Below are 15,120 nucleotides of genomic sequence, written 5' to 3' on the forward strand. Positions count from 1 at the left end.
GACCCTATGTTCCGAGCAGAATAACACGGTCAGTGTTTAATTTGATCTAAACCGCTCATTGAATTTGTATTTGTTCCTCTTAAGACATCAATTTCTATTTTTTATAATAGTTAGCAGTTGTGAATACTTTTTGAAACAAGGGATACACCTATCTCCTTTATGTAAACTCCATAGAATTGTCAATACCTACTGTGCTTATTCCACATTTCATTTTTATTCATTCATGGGATGTGGGTAACAGTTCAATGCTGCCCTTCCCTTAGAATCATAATAATAATAATCTTTATTAGTGTCACAAGTAGGCTTACATTAACACTGCAATGAGGTTACTGTGAAAATCCCCTGGACTTCACATTCCGGCTCCTTTTTGGGTACACAGAATGTCCAATTCACCTGACAAGTCCAATTCGGGACTTGTAGGAGGAAACTGGAGCACCCAGAGGAAACCCACGCAGACACGGGGAGAATGTGCAGACTCCGCACAGTCACCCAAGCCGGGAATCGAACCAGGGTCCCTGGCACTGTGAAGCAACAGTGCTAACCACTGTCCACATTAACCCTTACCAACTTTTACAGATGAACCATGGAAAGCTGCATCTGGCTGCATCTCAGCCTAGTATGGCAACTGCTCGGCCCAGGACCGCAAGAAACTTCAGAGAGTCGTGAACACCGCCCAGTCCATCACACAAACCTGCCTCCCATCCATTGACTCCATCTACACCTCTCGCTGCCTGGGGAAAGCAGGCAGCATAATCAAAGATCCCTCCCACCCTGCTTACTTACTCTTCCAACTTCTTCCATCGGGCAGGAGATACAGAAGTCTGAGAACACGCACGAACAGACTCAAAAACAGCTTCTTCCCCGCTGTTACCAGATTCCTAAATGACCCTCTTGTGGACTGACCTCATTAACACTACACCCTGTATGCTTCATCCAATGCCAGTGCTTATGTAGTTACATTGTATAACTTGTGTTGCCCGATTATGTATTTTCTTTTATTCCCTTTTCTTCCCATGTACTTAATGATCTGTTGAGCTACTTACAGAAAATTACTTTTCACTGTAACTCGGTACACGTGACAATAAACAAATCCAATCCAATCCAATCCAATCCAGTTAGAGTCATCCACATTGCTGTGGGCCTGGTGTCATTTGTAGGTCAGACCAGGTAAAGGTGGCAGATTTCCTCCCCTGGAGGACATAAGTGAACCAGGTGGGTTTTTATAACAATTGGTAGAGGTTTCGAGGTCACTATTGCTGAGACATAACTTTGAATTCCTGATTTTTAAAAATCTAATGGAATTAAAATTCCACCAGCCGTTATGATGGGGGAATTTGAAGTCAATCCTCAAAGCGTTGGTTTGGGCGTTGGGATCACTTATCCAGTGACACTGCCCCTACCCCACCGTGTGCATTGTTTCACAAACATACCTTTGTCTGAATTATCTAATTACTTTTTACATTGAATTTACAGCACAAAATAAAATTGACCATTCAGCCCTTCAGGTCTATACCAGTGTTTACGCTTCGTACAAGCCTCCACCACCCCTTCATCAAACTTGATCAACATAACCTCCCATTTCCTTTCTCCTTCCAGTTCTTAGTAATATATTCCTTTTAAAGGCAACTCTTCACCTCAGTTACTCTTAGTTTACCAGTTATCTTCAATACCTGGAATCATGGATACATTGGGAAAAGATAGTTGTCCAGAAAATATGTGATGCCGAGTAGAGTCACCAAGCCCAGGCTACTTTTCACGGAAATGTGGTTCTGTACAATGCATGGCTCTGTATTGGTATGATGGTGGGGTTAGCATTCTCAAAGGATGAGATGGTCCTCAAGCAGTAGGACTGAAAAATGGAATGGAGATTGAAGGTAAGCCTGGATTGTATGGAATGTGTCGGCTCGATAAGCCAAATGGCCTATTCCTGCTCCTAGATATCATGCTCTTATATTTACCTGAACTGGGAAGTAATCCTTGTAGCAACAGAATCCCCGAAAATCATGAGCACCGTTCCGTGGATGGAAAATCACGGTCCCTTTCTCTGCCATTTTTAAAAAGACCTTATTCATTCTCAGTTTGAGATTGTCACTGGCCAGGCCAGCATTTATTGAACATCCCTATTTGCCCTTGAGAAGGAGACCACAGAATCATAGAATTTACAGTGCAGAAGGTGGAATGTTATTGTTATAACCTGCCTGCTTACCATTGGCTGGGAACTAATGACAATCCCACAATCCTATGGGAGTATGAGCTTCCCCAATGAGGGGGGCGGAGAAATCATTAGCAGACTCCTTAGCATAAATAGAGCTGGCCAGTTTGGAACCAGCAGAGAGAGAGGAGTGAGCAGCAAGGGAAGTTGCTGCTGCTGTTGTAAATATATATGTTATTGTAAATAAATGTTATTTCTTTGTATCCTGAAAACGCGTGCTGGATTCTTCGTGGCCCTCACAAAAGTTATATACAGCCAAAATGGTCTGTGACTTGGAAGGCACCTTGGAGACCATCCATGTTGTTTCCCTGTACTTCTGCCCTTGGTTTCCTAGCTGGTGGAGTTGACAGGATTGGGAGAAATACTTCCAAACGTGGAATTTTCTGATGAAGTGCTGTCTCCAAAAGGAAAAGCAAAGGGCACACTGCCAGCTGCCTTGCCATGTTTTCTTGCCATGTTTATGACCACAGTGCCAGGGGTCAGTGCCAGGGCACAGTGCCCAGGCACTGCCAGGGTACTGCTCGGGCATGGCCCTCTGCGCCATGGGGGCTGTACTTGCCCGTGTGCCCCTGACGGGCTCTGTTCGGCAGGTCCCTGCTTGTCAAATCCTGTTCTAAGCCCCACCAAAGTGATGTCATGCCAAGCGAGTGGGGGAGGTGACTAAATCTCTCCATGGGGGGTTGATGCAGCAGGGATGGCATGTAAATGTAAAAGTTGCCAATGACGTTCTCGAACGTTCGTGGTGGTAGCCCCATTACCTCATTGGTGGGGGTCGGGGACAATCTCAATGGGAAATCCCGTCGGTGTAAAGGCCGTTTTGGGACACCCGTTGGATTTCCTGGCTTTCCTTTGACGGATGCAAGCCTGGAGTGAATGCTCGATAGTTTTTCAAACAACGCCACCCCACCTCCATTTCCTTTTTGCCTGTCCTTCCTAAATATCGCACACAGTTGGATATTCAGTTCTCGCCTTGAACACCCTTGAACAATTATGCCTCCGCAATCACATGGCACCCATTTACATTTGTCTATCCTATTCAGTTATTTACCCTATTGCAAATGCTCCATGCATTCAGATACATTGCAAAGGATTGTTTGGCTGTTCACACTGGCGGGATTTTATGGCCCAGCCGACGGCACACACCCATCACAGGTTTGGCGCCGGTGAGGGGTGCATTCAACTTGAAACCCTATTGGCAACGGAGGGACCGGACGATCTGTCTCCGGCCACTGGGGAGCTGCCCTCCACAGGGCACTGCAGACATGCTGCAGTGGGGGAGAGAATCTGGCTCAATGCCTTTAGACTTGCCTTTTTAACATTGCTGCACAGTTTGTTATGCTGTGGCCCTATTTGCTGCTCGCCCTTGTTTCCCTTGCCTTTGTCATAGATTTGCCTCGTAACAACGATAACACAAACCTAACATGACATAATCGAATGTAATCTGCTCAGCGTTATGGGCCAGGGCTTAGAAACTCCAAAGTGTATTATGAAGTTCACCTGACCTATAACCTTTATGTTGAGTTTGGCTTGGATGAGCACAAAAGCTTTCACTGCCGCTGTGATTCATCAGACTTCCTGGACACTTTAATCCAAACAGGGTTTATTCTGAGAATGTAGTTAACATACACAGCAAGAATTTTTATCAATTACCAACATAAAGACACCACACAGCTACAGTAACCTATGTATATAACACTTAATGAATTGGAACAGTTGTTCCAATTCAATAACAAAATCCAATTCAACCAAAACACCTTTTCAAGGGCATGGCCCAGCACACTGTATTCTCACTTGAATGGGACTGGTCCTTTTCCTGAAATTCTGATCCAGTCCCAACCAGCAGATTCAAACTCATTCCGGAAAACAACTATAACTCTTAAGTTAGCCACAACTAATGTGCTTTTTACTGGAACAGCTCTTCAAAATTAAAACAGAGAAAATACAGGCTTCTTTCTCCCTCTGAGTCCAAAGCAGTCAAACTGAAACTGAAACCCCCTCTGACCGCACAGTCATAGCCCAATGGGCTGCAAGTCACACGATAAGAGACTAAACCTTTCTTAAAGGGACACTTACATGACACCAGTAACAGGTAGAAATATGTCTAGCCCCAGCAGTAGCTAGCATTCAAAAGGCTGGATGAGATATGACTTTCCCAGTGACAAGGAGCAGCATTCTCCCCTACCCGGCGGGGCTGGCCGAAGGGCTTTCACCGGTCCGCGCATGCGCCGGCAGTGACGTCAGCGGCAATTGGCCACTGACGTCACTGCCGGCGCATGCGCGATATGGGGTTCACTTCCACCTCCGCCATGGTGGAGGCCGTGGCGGATGCAGAAGAACATAGTGCAGCCAGGGAACTGGCCCGCAGTCTGAGCGGGGGTCCCGATCGCGGGCCAGGCCACAGTGGGGGCACCCCCCAGGGTTCAATCGCACCCCGCCCCCCCAGGACCCCGGGGGCCTGCTCGCGCCGCTGAGCCCGCCGTTCCAGAGGTAGTTTAAACCTCGGCGGCGGGAGAGGCCTCCCAGCGGCGGGACTTCGGCCCATCCGGGCCGGAGAATCACCGCAGGGGCCTCTCTGATCGGAGTGGCGTGATTCCTGCCCCCGCCACTTCCCGGGTGGTGGAGAATCTCTGCCACGGCGGGGGTGGGATTTTAGGCGCCCCCAGGCGATTCTCCGACCCTGCTGGGGGTTGGAGAATTTCGCCCAAGGTTACTAGACATCGAGATAGAATCAGGAATTCTATTAGTAGAAACAACTTATCTAGATGTTTGGGAGATCAGTGAATTTCAAGGAATGGGAGAGGGGCAGACACCCAAATACACAAAATGTAGAATCAAAGAGAAATAATGGTGTAATTGCCAGCGCCCTCAAAGGCAGGGAGGCCTGTTTACATCTAGCAGCCTGCAGGCTAGTTTTACATCAAACAGACTCTATATCTGAGAACTAAGACAGTGCAGAAAACTTTGTAAAGGGAGTTTAAATATGTTTTGCTGGACCAGGAAAAGACGTTTCTCAGACTTGATCATCAACCCTGTATTGTGTGGTAATTATAAGCTGGACTTAACTTATTGATTTATTTACTGTGGATGTTGTTTCAGGAAAGTGGAGATTCAGGGATAGTAGATATATTTTAGAATAAGGGGTGCATTATACATAAACTGGGTGTGGTTAGTAATTCATAGAATCATAGAATCCCTACAGTGCACAAGTAGGCCATTGGGCCCATTGAGTCAACACCGCCCTTGGAACGAGTACCCTAATTTCGTCCACACCTCCCCCCTTTCCCCATAAACCTACCTAACCTTTCAGACACTACGGGCAATTTAGCATGACCAATCCACCTAACCTGTACATCTTTGGACTGTGGGAGGAAACCGGAGCACCCGGAGGAAACCCACGCAGACAAGGGGAGAAGGTGCAAACTCCACACAGACAGTCACCTGAGGCCAGAATTGAACCTGGATCCCTGGCACTGTGAGGCAGCAGTGCTAACCACTGTGCCACCGTGCCGCCCCCTCAGAAATATATAATTCATATACTTAATTGTCTGAACATTGTATGGTCCTGTTTGTGTGTGTTTGACTTTTCTTTAATTTAATCAGTGCTCTTTACTAATTGCTACATCATGACAGGGCTATTTATTCTCACTGGGGTTTACTTAACTCCTCATATCAAAAACAAAACAAAACTATTCACCCCCACAAAATGGTGCTCCAAATTGGGATACCCATGCAGATAACATCTGCGTGCTTCATGACACCTTCAATCTTTGCATTATAACATTACATTGCATGTTCAGCACAGAAACAGGCCCGTCAGACTAACAGACCCATGTCCGTGTTTACAAAGCATGTGAGGCTCCTTTCTTTCCCCATCTCATCGTATCAACATATCCTTCTATTCTTTTAGCCCTCATTACTTCAGATTTCTGGAACATTGTGATTTCTTCCGGGGCAGGTGGGACCTGTACAAGAAGAACGGGTTGCATCTAAACTGGCGGGGCACCAATATCCTGGCTGGGAGGTTTGCTGGAATCACTCAGGAGGATTTAAACTAGTATGGTGGGGGGGGGGGGGATTGGAACCAGAGTGTTAGCTTAGATGGTGCACTAACTAAAGGGAAAATAGAGAACAGAAATAAGTGAACAACATCATCCTCAAGCAGAGCAAAAAATGTGACAAGTGTAAGAAGGGAGATGGTCAATGCAGGATTGAGGCTGTTGTCCCTAAATGTGCGCAGTATACGGAACAAGGTAAATGAGCTTGTTGCGCACATTGAAATTGGCCGGTACGATGTTGTGGGCATCACAGAGATGTGGCTCCAAGGGGATCAGGGCTGGAATCCAATTATACAAGGATATGTGTCCTAACAAAAGGACAGAAAGATGGGCAAAGGTTGCATTGTGAGTAAAGAATGAAGTTAAATCGATAGCAAGGAGCGATATAGGATCAGAAGGCACAGAATCTCTGTGGGTAGAATTGAGCAATCGCAAAGGTAAAAAGACCCTGATGGGAGTTATGTACAGGCCCCCTTGCAGTAGTCAGGATGTGGGGCAGAAAATAAAACAGGAGATAGAAAAGACATGTAAAAAAGGCAATATCACAATAATCATGGGAGACTTCAATATACAGGTGGACTGGGAAAATCAGTTTGGTAGTGGATCCCAAGAAAAGGAATCTGTGGAATGTCTGAGAGATGTTTTTTTGGAGCAGCTGATGACAGTCTTCAGGGTGGAAGACACCAGTGGGATGAGGAGCCAGAGCTCCAGGAGAATCGGGGGCAGAGGTGAGTGCAGTGGCCATCTCTAAGGAGAAGGTTCTGGGGAAACTGAAAGGTCTGAAGGTGGATAAATCATCTGGACCGGATTGACTACACCTCAGGGTTCTAAAAGAGACAGCTGAGGAAATTGTGGAGGCATTGGTGGTGATCTTTCAGGAATCGCTGGAGGCAGGAAGGGTCCCAGAGGACTGGAAAGCAGTTAATGTAACACCACTGTTTAAGAAGAGAGGGAGGCAGAAGACGGGAAATTATAGGCCGGTTAGCCTGACTTCGGTCATTGGTAAGATTTTAGAGTCCATTATTAAAGATGAGTTCGCGGAGTGCATGATAAAATAGGACTGAATCAGCACAGCTTCGTCATAGTGAGGTCATGTCTGACAAATCTGCTAGGGTTGTTTGAGGAGTTAACAAGGAAGTTAGACAAGGGAGAACCAGTGGATGTGATTTATTTAGATTTCCAGTCGGCCTTTGACAAGGTGCCACATAGGAGACTGTTGAAGAAGATAAGAGCCCATAGTTTTAAGGATAAGATCCTGAGATGGATAGAGGATTGGTTGACTGGCAGAAGGCAGAGAGTGGGGATAAAGGGGTATTTTTCAGTATGGCAGCCGGTGACTAGTGGTGTGCCTCAGGGGTCTGTGCTGTGACCACAACTTTTCACAATACACATTAATGATCTGGAAGAAGGAACTGAAGGTACTGTTGCTAATTTTGCAGATGATACAAAGATCTGTGGAGGGAGAGGTCGTATTGAGGAAGCAGGGGGGCTGTGGAAGGATTTGGACAGGCTAGGAGAGTGGGCAATGAAGTGGCAGATGGAATACAATGTGGAAAAGTTGAGGTTATGACTTTCGAAGGAGGATTGGAGGCATAGATTATTTTCTAACTGGGGAAATGCTTCGATAATCAGAAGCATAAAGGGACTTGGGAGTCCTTGTTCACAATTCTCTGAAGGTTAATGTTCTGTCGACAGTTAAGAAGGCAAATGCAATGTTAGCATTCATGTTGAGAGGGCTAGAATACAAGACCATGGATGTACATCTGAGGCTGTATAAGGCTCTGGTCAGACCCCATTTGGAGTATTGTGAGCAGTTTTGGACCCCGTATCTACGGAAGGATGTGCTGGCCTTGGAAAGGGTCCAGATGAAGTTCACAAGACAGAATCCTGGAATGAAAAGCTTGTCGTCTGAGGAACGGTTGAGGACTCTGGGTCTGTATTTGTTGGACTTTAGAAGGATGAAATGAAAATGAAAATGAAAATCACTTATTGTCATGAGTAAGCTTCAATGAAGTTACTGTGAAAAGCCCCTAGTCGCCACATTCCGGCGCCTGTCCGGGGAGGCTGGTACGGGAATCGAACCGTGCTGCTGGCCTGCTTGGTCTGCTGTAAAAGCCAGTGATTTAGCCGAGTGAGCTAAACCAGCCCCTGGATCTTATTGAAACTTACAAGATACTGCGAGGCCTGGATAGAGTGGATGTGGAGAGGATTTTTCCACATGTAGGAAAACCTAGAAGCAGAGGACACAATCTCAGACTAAAGGGACGGTCCTTTAATACAGAGTGTCTTGTTATGCTCTTGGCGTCGCATAAGCTGCTTCCTTGATGTTCACTCTGACAAAGGAAGGTTCAGACGTGGAGATAACTTCAACGTGTTTATTAAACTATTTTCAATTCTCCTACTCGGATTCGCCTCTACTGTTAATCCTTCTATAGCTACTCAGACCGACGAACCAGTCTGCTACAATCCAGGTGGTGAGTGTGATGTTGAATCAACCCTGTGTCTATACTCACTGAGTGTCTCCACTGGAAAGAGGAAGATCATGTGTGCTGTGTTCTTTATATATGGGTTGGTGTAATGCCTCCCCTGTGGTAGTGTCATCTCTGTGTGTATCGTGAATGCCCATTGGTCGTGTCCTATCTAACTGACCTATTGGTTGAGTGTCTGTGTGTCATGTCTCTGGTGTTCCCTCTAGTATCTAGCTAGTCTACGTGTACTTACATTAACCCCTTGTGCATCTACAGTGATGCATATCACCACATCCCCCCTTTTTCCGTGTTACATATTTTCTGTACACCATTAAAGAAAATTGAACAAAAAACAGGTAGATAAGTGATGCTCTGTACAAGTTATGATAACAGTGATCATTAAACAATAAGTCCAACTCATATGTGTGAGTCCAAAACCCATCAGTTATCATGGTTGAATGTCTTTCTTGTTGGGTTGGTAAGTTGGTAATTTTGATGGTGGCATGTGCTTGTGAACGCCATCAGTATTCCTGTGCATAAGGAAACAAGAAGTGGTCAAATCACTTTGATGTCTGATTTGGAGTCTTTTTTGCTTCCGATGCTTGTGATAGCGATATTGGATGGCATCTGTCCTGAAAGCCAGGTTGCCTGTTGGTAGTGCAGCACACGTGAATTGGGAAGATGCATCGTCCTGCCATGGTATGTCATTGTACTGAGCTGAGCAGTAACAGTGTCCCTCGAGCTCGCTGCGGAGGCTTGTGACACTGGAGTCACTTTCTGTGTGGAGACGTGCAGTTGTCTCGCTGTGGAGTCTCTCAGCGCTTTGTGTGTGGAGGCTGGGACCCTTCGTGGTGCATGGACCACTCTCTGTGTGGCAGCAGGCCGCTCTCTGTGGGCTTGTACCGCTCTCTGTCTCTTGGTGTCAGGCCGCAGCATAATCCTCCACTCACGAGTCGGGATGTCATATATGCTGGGCTGTAGATCCTCAAATCCGAAGAACACATCCGCGTCGGTGTCGGATTCTTCACTGTAGGACACATCTCATTGCGGTTCGGATTTGGTACTGGGGTTGCTATCTCAAATGATGAAACCATTGTCTAACTCATAGTCTTCTAGGACCATATCATCACTTTTTGTGTCGGAGCTGGCATTGGACTCATGATGTCCAAAGAAGAAATAAAGGTCGGAGTCGTAGTATTCAAGAACTGTATCATCTCTTTGGGCGGTGCTAACTGCTTGTTACAGGGCTCTGCCACGGTTACTTTCAGCTACTGGTCGAATTTCAGGCAATCTGCTGTCGTTCCAGGTGAAAGAATCAGGTTTTACAGCTTTAAATTTTTTTTTCGTATTTTGGGACATTTCCCCTTTAAGTGGCCGTGGTCTGGGGCCTCTGACATCACGAAGCGTGTGACGTCGGTCGTAGGAAGCGATTGCGCATGCGCATATCGCTGTTCCTTTACTGGGGGCCTTTTTCGCAATTGCGCATGTGCAGCACCTTTACCAAGATGGCTGCAATTCAAAACTGCAGATTTCTGCTGCAAGTCTACATCGTGGTGAGTTTTGGTGTTTCTTTTACCAGTTTTTTCTTGTATTCTCCTCGCAGAATTCTTGGAATTTGTCCAGGACTACCTGGAAATCGCTCTTGTTTTGCCCCTTTGAGTATTTGCAGGTCTGGAAAATTTCAGCTGCTTCTGGACCTGCGATGGTGAGTAGAAGCTTTATTTTCTCTGCATCCGCCATGCCATCTAGGTCGGACGCTACCAGGTAGATCACGAATCTCTGCCTGAACCAACGCCAGTTTTCACTGAGATTGCCTTGGTACCTGAGCGGCTACAGAACCGGAATCCCGAACATCTTCTTGCCTGGATCTTGTTGCTGGTTGTCACTGCTTGCTGAGTTGTAACTATGGATTGAAACAGTCACTCAACTGGTACCATGTCTTGTTATGCTCTTGGCATAGCATAAGCTGCTTCCTTGATGTTCACTCTGACAAAGGAAGGTTCAGACGTGGAGATAACTTCAACACCTTTATTAAACTATTTTCAATTCTCCTACTCGGATTCGCCACTACTGTTAATCCTTCTATAGCTACTCAGACCGACGAACCAGTCTGCTACAATCCAGGTGGTGAGTGTGATGTTGAATCAACCCTGTGTCTGTACTCACTGAGTGTCTCCACTGGAAAGAGGAAGATCATGTGTGCTCTGTTCTTTATATATGAGTTGGTGTAATGCCCCCCTGTGGTAGTGTCACCTCTGTGTGTATCGTGAATGCCCATTGGTCGTGTCCTATCTAACTGAACTATTGGTTGAGTGTCTGTGTGTCATGTCTCTGGTGCTCCCTCTAGTGTCTAGCTAATCTACGTGTACTTACATTAACCCCTTGTGTATCTGCAGTGATGCATATCACCACACAGAGTTGCAGAGGAATTTCTTCAGCCAGAGGGTGGTGAATCTGTGGAACTCTTTGCTGCAGAAGGCTGTGGAGGCCAAATCACTGAGTGTCTTTAAGACAGAGATAGATAAGTTCTTGATTAATAAGGGGATCAGAGGTTTATGGGGAGTAGGTAGGAGAATGGGGGTGCGAAAAATATCAGCCATGATTGAATGCGGAGCAGACTCGATGGGCCAAGTGGCCTAATTCTGCTCCTATGTCTTATGGTCTTATTGTCTTATCCATGCTGTTCGCCTCAGCAGCTCAACAACAGAGGTGATGTGGGACTCCACAAAGACTCGCTGTTGACCTTTATTTTACTTCTGACGAGCGTTTTACTCACTCACATTGCAAATTAGGTTTCTTACGGTGTCCATCGATGGAAGCAACTGAAAATAATTTACTGCAGTCGGAATAAGCCCCAGCAAGCTCTGATCTGCTGTGTTGCAGGTGCTGTTATATTTATGGATGCAGATAGTAAAGATTGGCAGTGAACACACTGTGCACGCGGTGAGGTGATCAAAGCTAAAATCCAGTGCAGAATAAGCAATACAATTTCTCTGTGGCGCAGTTACTTCCGGATAGATTTTAAAGACAACTTGAGATCAGGTCCGTACAAACCATCATCATTTTGCGTTGAAGTGTCAAAAGGGTTCAAAGATTGTGTGGGGTGCAGTCCCCGAGGTTTCACTGCTTTGCTGTGCTGACATGTTACATTGGAGAAGTGTCAGCCGTGAAACCTCTCACCTCCCATTTCTCACAGGGTTGACGCAGTAACAAGACATTTGACTCAAAAGACCCATGTCACTGTTCATGTCGAACATGAACCTCGTTTGCCCTCCTTCATCCTAGCTCATCAATAAAACTTTCTATTCCTTTCTCCCTCTGCTAGTTACCTTGCTTACGTTTAAGGTTGCTATTCTGCTCAACAACTCCACATGACGGCAAGTTCCACATTCTAACCACTCTGGGTTAAAGAAAATTTTCCCAAATTCCTTTGTGGATTAATTTGGTGGGATTCTCCGATCCCCCGCTGGGTCAGAGAATCGCCGGGGGGGGGGGGGGGGGGGGGGGGGGGGGGGCGGTGTGAATCCCGCCCCCGCCGGCTGCCGAATTCTCCGGCGCTAGGGATTTGGCGGGGCGGGAATCGCGCCGGTCGGCGGCCACTGGCAGTGGCCCCCCCCCCCCGGCGATTCTCCGGCCCACGATGGGCCGACTGGCCGCCCATTTTTGGCCGGTCCCGCCGCCGTATGTTACGACAGGTATCTACCGGCGGGACCCGGCTTGGGCAGTCTCCGGAGTCCTCGGGGAGCACGGGGGGATCTGGCCCCAGGGGGTGCCCCTATGGCGGCCTGGCCCGCGATCGGAGCCCAGCCATCTGCGGGCGGGCCTGTGCTATGGGGGCACTCTATTCCTCTGTGACAGCCACTGTAACAGTCTGTGATGGCCGGCGCGGAGATGAACCCCCCGCGCATGCGCTGGGATGACGCCAGCACACACTGGTGCTCCCACGCATGCGCCAACTCGCGCTGGTCAGCAAAGGCCCTTCGGCGCCGGTTGTCGTGGCGCCAAGCCCCTTCCGCGCCGGCCGGCACGGCACAAACCACTCCGGCGCCAGCCTAGCCCCTGAAGGTGCGGAGGATTCCGCACCTTTGGGGTGGCCCGACGCTGGAGTGGTTCACGCCACTCCTTCGCGCCGGAGTTGCCCGCCCCGCCAGTTTTCGAAGAATCCTGCCCATTGTTGACCAACTTATATATTGACGCCTCCTTTTTCTGCTCTCATCTGTCAGTGAAAACATTTGCTCTCTCTCTAACTTGTTCAACCCTATTATAATCTTAAAGCCCCTTGGGTCTTAACGTCATCCCATGCATTCCCTTTTCTGGATGAAAGAGCCCTGAGTCTGTTCAATCTTTCCTGATATGTATGATCTGTTGGACCTGGCAACATTCGAGTAAATTCTCCACAATCTCTATCTCCTATAATATGGAGACTGGAACTGTGCAAAGGACTCTCAATGTGATCTGACCAAGATTGACATAACTGCTCCACTGTTGAACTCTAACCCTCTAAAAATAAACCCCAGTACTTTGATTTTTATTGGTCTTGTTAACCTGTTCTGTAGGTGGTACTTCTTGAGTAGCTATTTTAGTATCTGTCACTATCGGCATTGAAAGTCCTCAGAAACAGAATCTGAACTTGTCACTGTCTCTGGTCTTTGTTCCAAAGTACAGCCCTCCAGATCTTTTAAAGGTTGAACAGTAGCACAAGTGAATAGCACTGTGGCTTCACAGCGCCAAGGTCCCAGGTTCGATTCCCCGCTGGGTCACTGTCTGTGCGGAGTTTGCACGTTCTCCCCGTGTCTGCGTGGGTTTCCTCCGGGTGCTCCGGTTTCCTCCCACAGTCCAAAGACATGCAGGTTAGGTGGATTGGCCATGATAAATTGCCCTTAGTGACCAAGAAAAGTTGGGAGGGGTTATTGGGTTACGGGGATGGAGTGGAAGTGAGGGCGAAAGTGGGTCGGTGCAGACTCGATGGGCTGAATGGCCTTTTTCTGAACTGTATGTTCTAACCTCTTGAGATGTTTCTAAAACTTCCTTCACGCAGCAAGTAATTGATCAGCATGACATCACCAAACTCTTTCACCATCCATCTGTAAGGTGTATGATGTTGGACCTGTCATTGGAGGTTTATAGCAGGTACCCATTTCTCATTAATGTAACTCCCAGCTAGCACTCTCTCTTCCTGGTTAAATACTCGCCATTTGGAGATTTTCTCCCGCTGAGCAATTGATGCTTGTTATCGTTTGGCAATCTCTAAAGTATCAGGTGGAGTTAACAAATCAAACTGTATTCTTAGTTTCCTCTTAAACAACAGCATAGCTGGTGAACTTTGCATGGTAGCACGTGCAGTGTTCTGCGGGCAAGGTTGACGTTCATGAATAACCTCAGCAGTTATGGGAATTGAACCTACCCTGTTGGCCTTGTTCTGCATCACAAACCAGATGTCCGGCCAACTGAGCTAAACCGGCCACAATGGTGCATAGTGGCTGTGATTCAGCAGCCATGTTCATCAGCAGATATGCCTGTGAAGATCCAATGTTACTGAAGTTCTGTCCTCTAGCAAGTTCAGCAACCAAGCCTTCCATTAGCAGCAGTAGATAATAGTCCAGGCACAAAACTAGGCTAATAGTAGTTTAAAATCTCCACAAATTCTCACTGAACTAGTTTGGTGATGTCATGCTGATCAATTACTTGCTGCATGAAGGAAGTTTCAGAAACATCTCAAGAGGTTAGAACATAGAACATACAGGAACGATTTGTGTCACCCAATCACTGGGAGCAACAGATTCAATGACTCTTGTCCTTACCAATCCGTCTTGTTCCTCTTCAAATTTTGGTTTGATGGAATATGGTATAGTTCTAGCTTTGAAACATTTGGGTGTACTGTCTGGTTTGATTTTTAGGTGTATTTCAATTCCAGTCGTAGAGCCTAGTGAATCTTCCAACAACTTCTCATACTTCTTCAGAAGTTGTAGCAAGTTGTTCTTCGAAAATCCTTGCTGATTTACTGTTAAGCCGAATCTTTTCCAATCATGCTTTGCCAAATAGAGCAGGAACGTTTGTGCGGACAACGTGAAGAGCCAACTTTGCCATCTGCCTATTTGCTTCCACTGTCACCATAATGCATCCTTTTAATAATAAGATCCTTTCCCTAGGATCACATCTGACGGTTGTAAAGACAATTTCCAGCGATTTCTCTTGCCTCAATCCTCATCGCCAGTTTTCTCCCCTGTTATCTTTCTTTCTTTCTGCAAGGAGAAAAGGTATGGATTATTTTAAAACACGATGAGAGGTTTATTAAGAGTGTTGCTCATACAATCTAGATGGCGATCAGCTCAAAGGTCTGTGCAAACACTCTTTTGATGTCAATACACATCACATGACACAGAAC

General features: G+C 46.7%; 1 protein-coding gene across 3 annotated transcripts in view; it reads right to left on the reverse strand.

Annotated features, from left to right (window-relative positions):
* The window catches only part of cdh7a (cadherin 7a), a 355,342-nt gene that overhangs the window by 196,223 nt on the left and 143,999 nt on the right, over window positions 1–15,120 (reverse strand). The window contains exon 2 of one of the 3 annotated variants that reach the window (XM_038808622.1): window positions 14,537–14,977. The exons of the other annotated variants lie outside the window; for them this stretch is intronic. The gene's annotated coding sequence lies outside the window, so the exon portion shown is untranslated. The remainder of the gene's footprint in view (window positions 1–14,536; window positions 14,978–15,120) is intronic. 3 annotated transcript variants of the gene reach the window in all.

The sequence above is a fragment of the Scyliorhinus canicula genome, chromosome 10 (assembly GCF_902713615.1).
Source record: "Scyliorhinus canicula chromosome 10, sScyCan1.1, whole genome shotgun sequence".
Classification (NCBI taxonomy): Eukaryota; Metazoa; Chordata; class Chondrichthyes; order Carcharhiniformes; family Scyliorhinidae; genus Scyliorhinus; species Scyliorhinus canicula.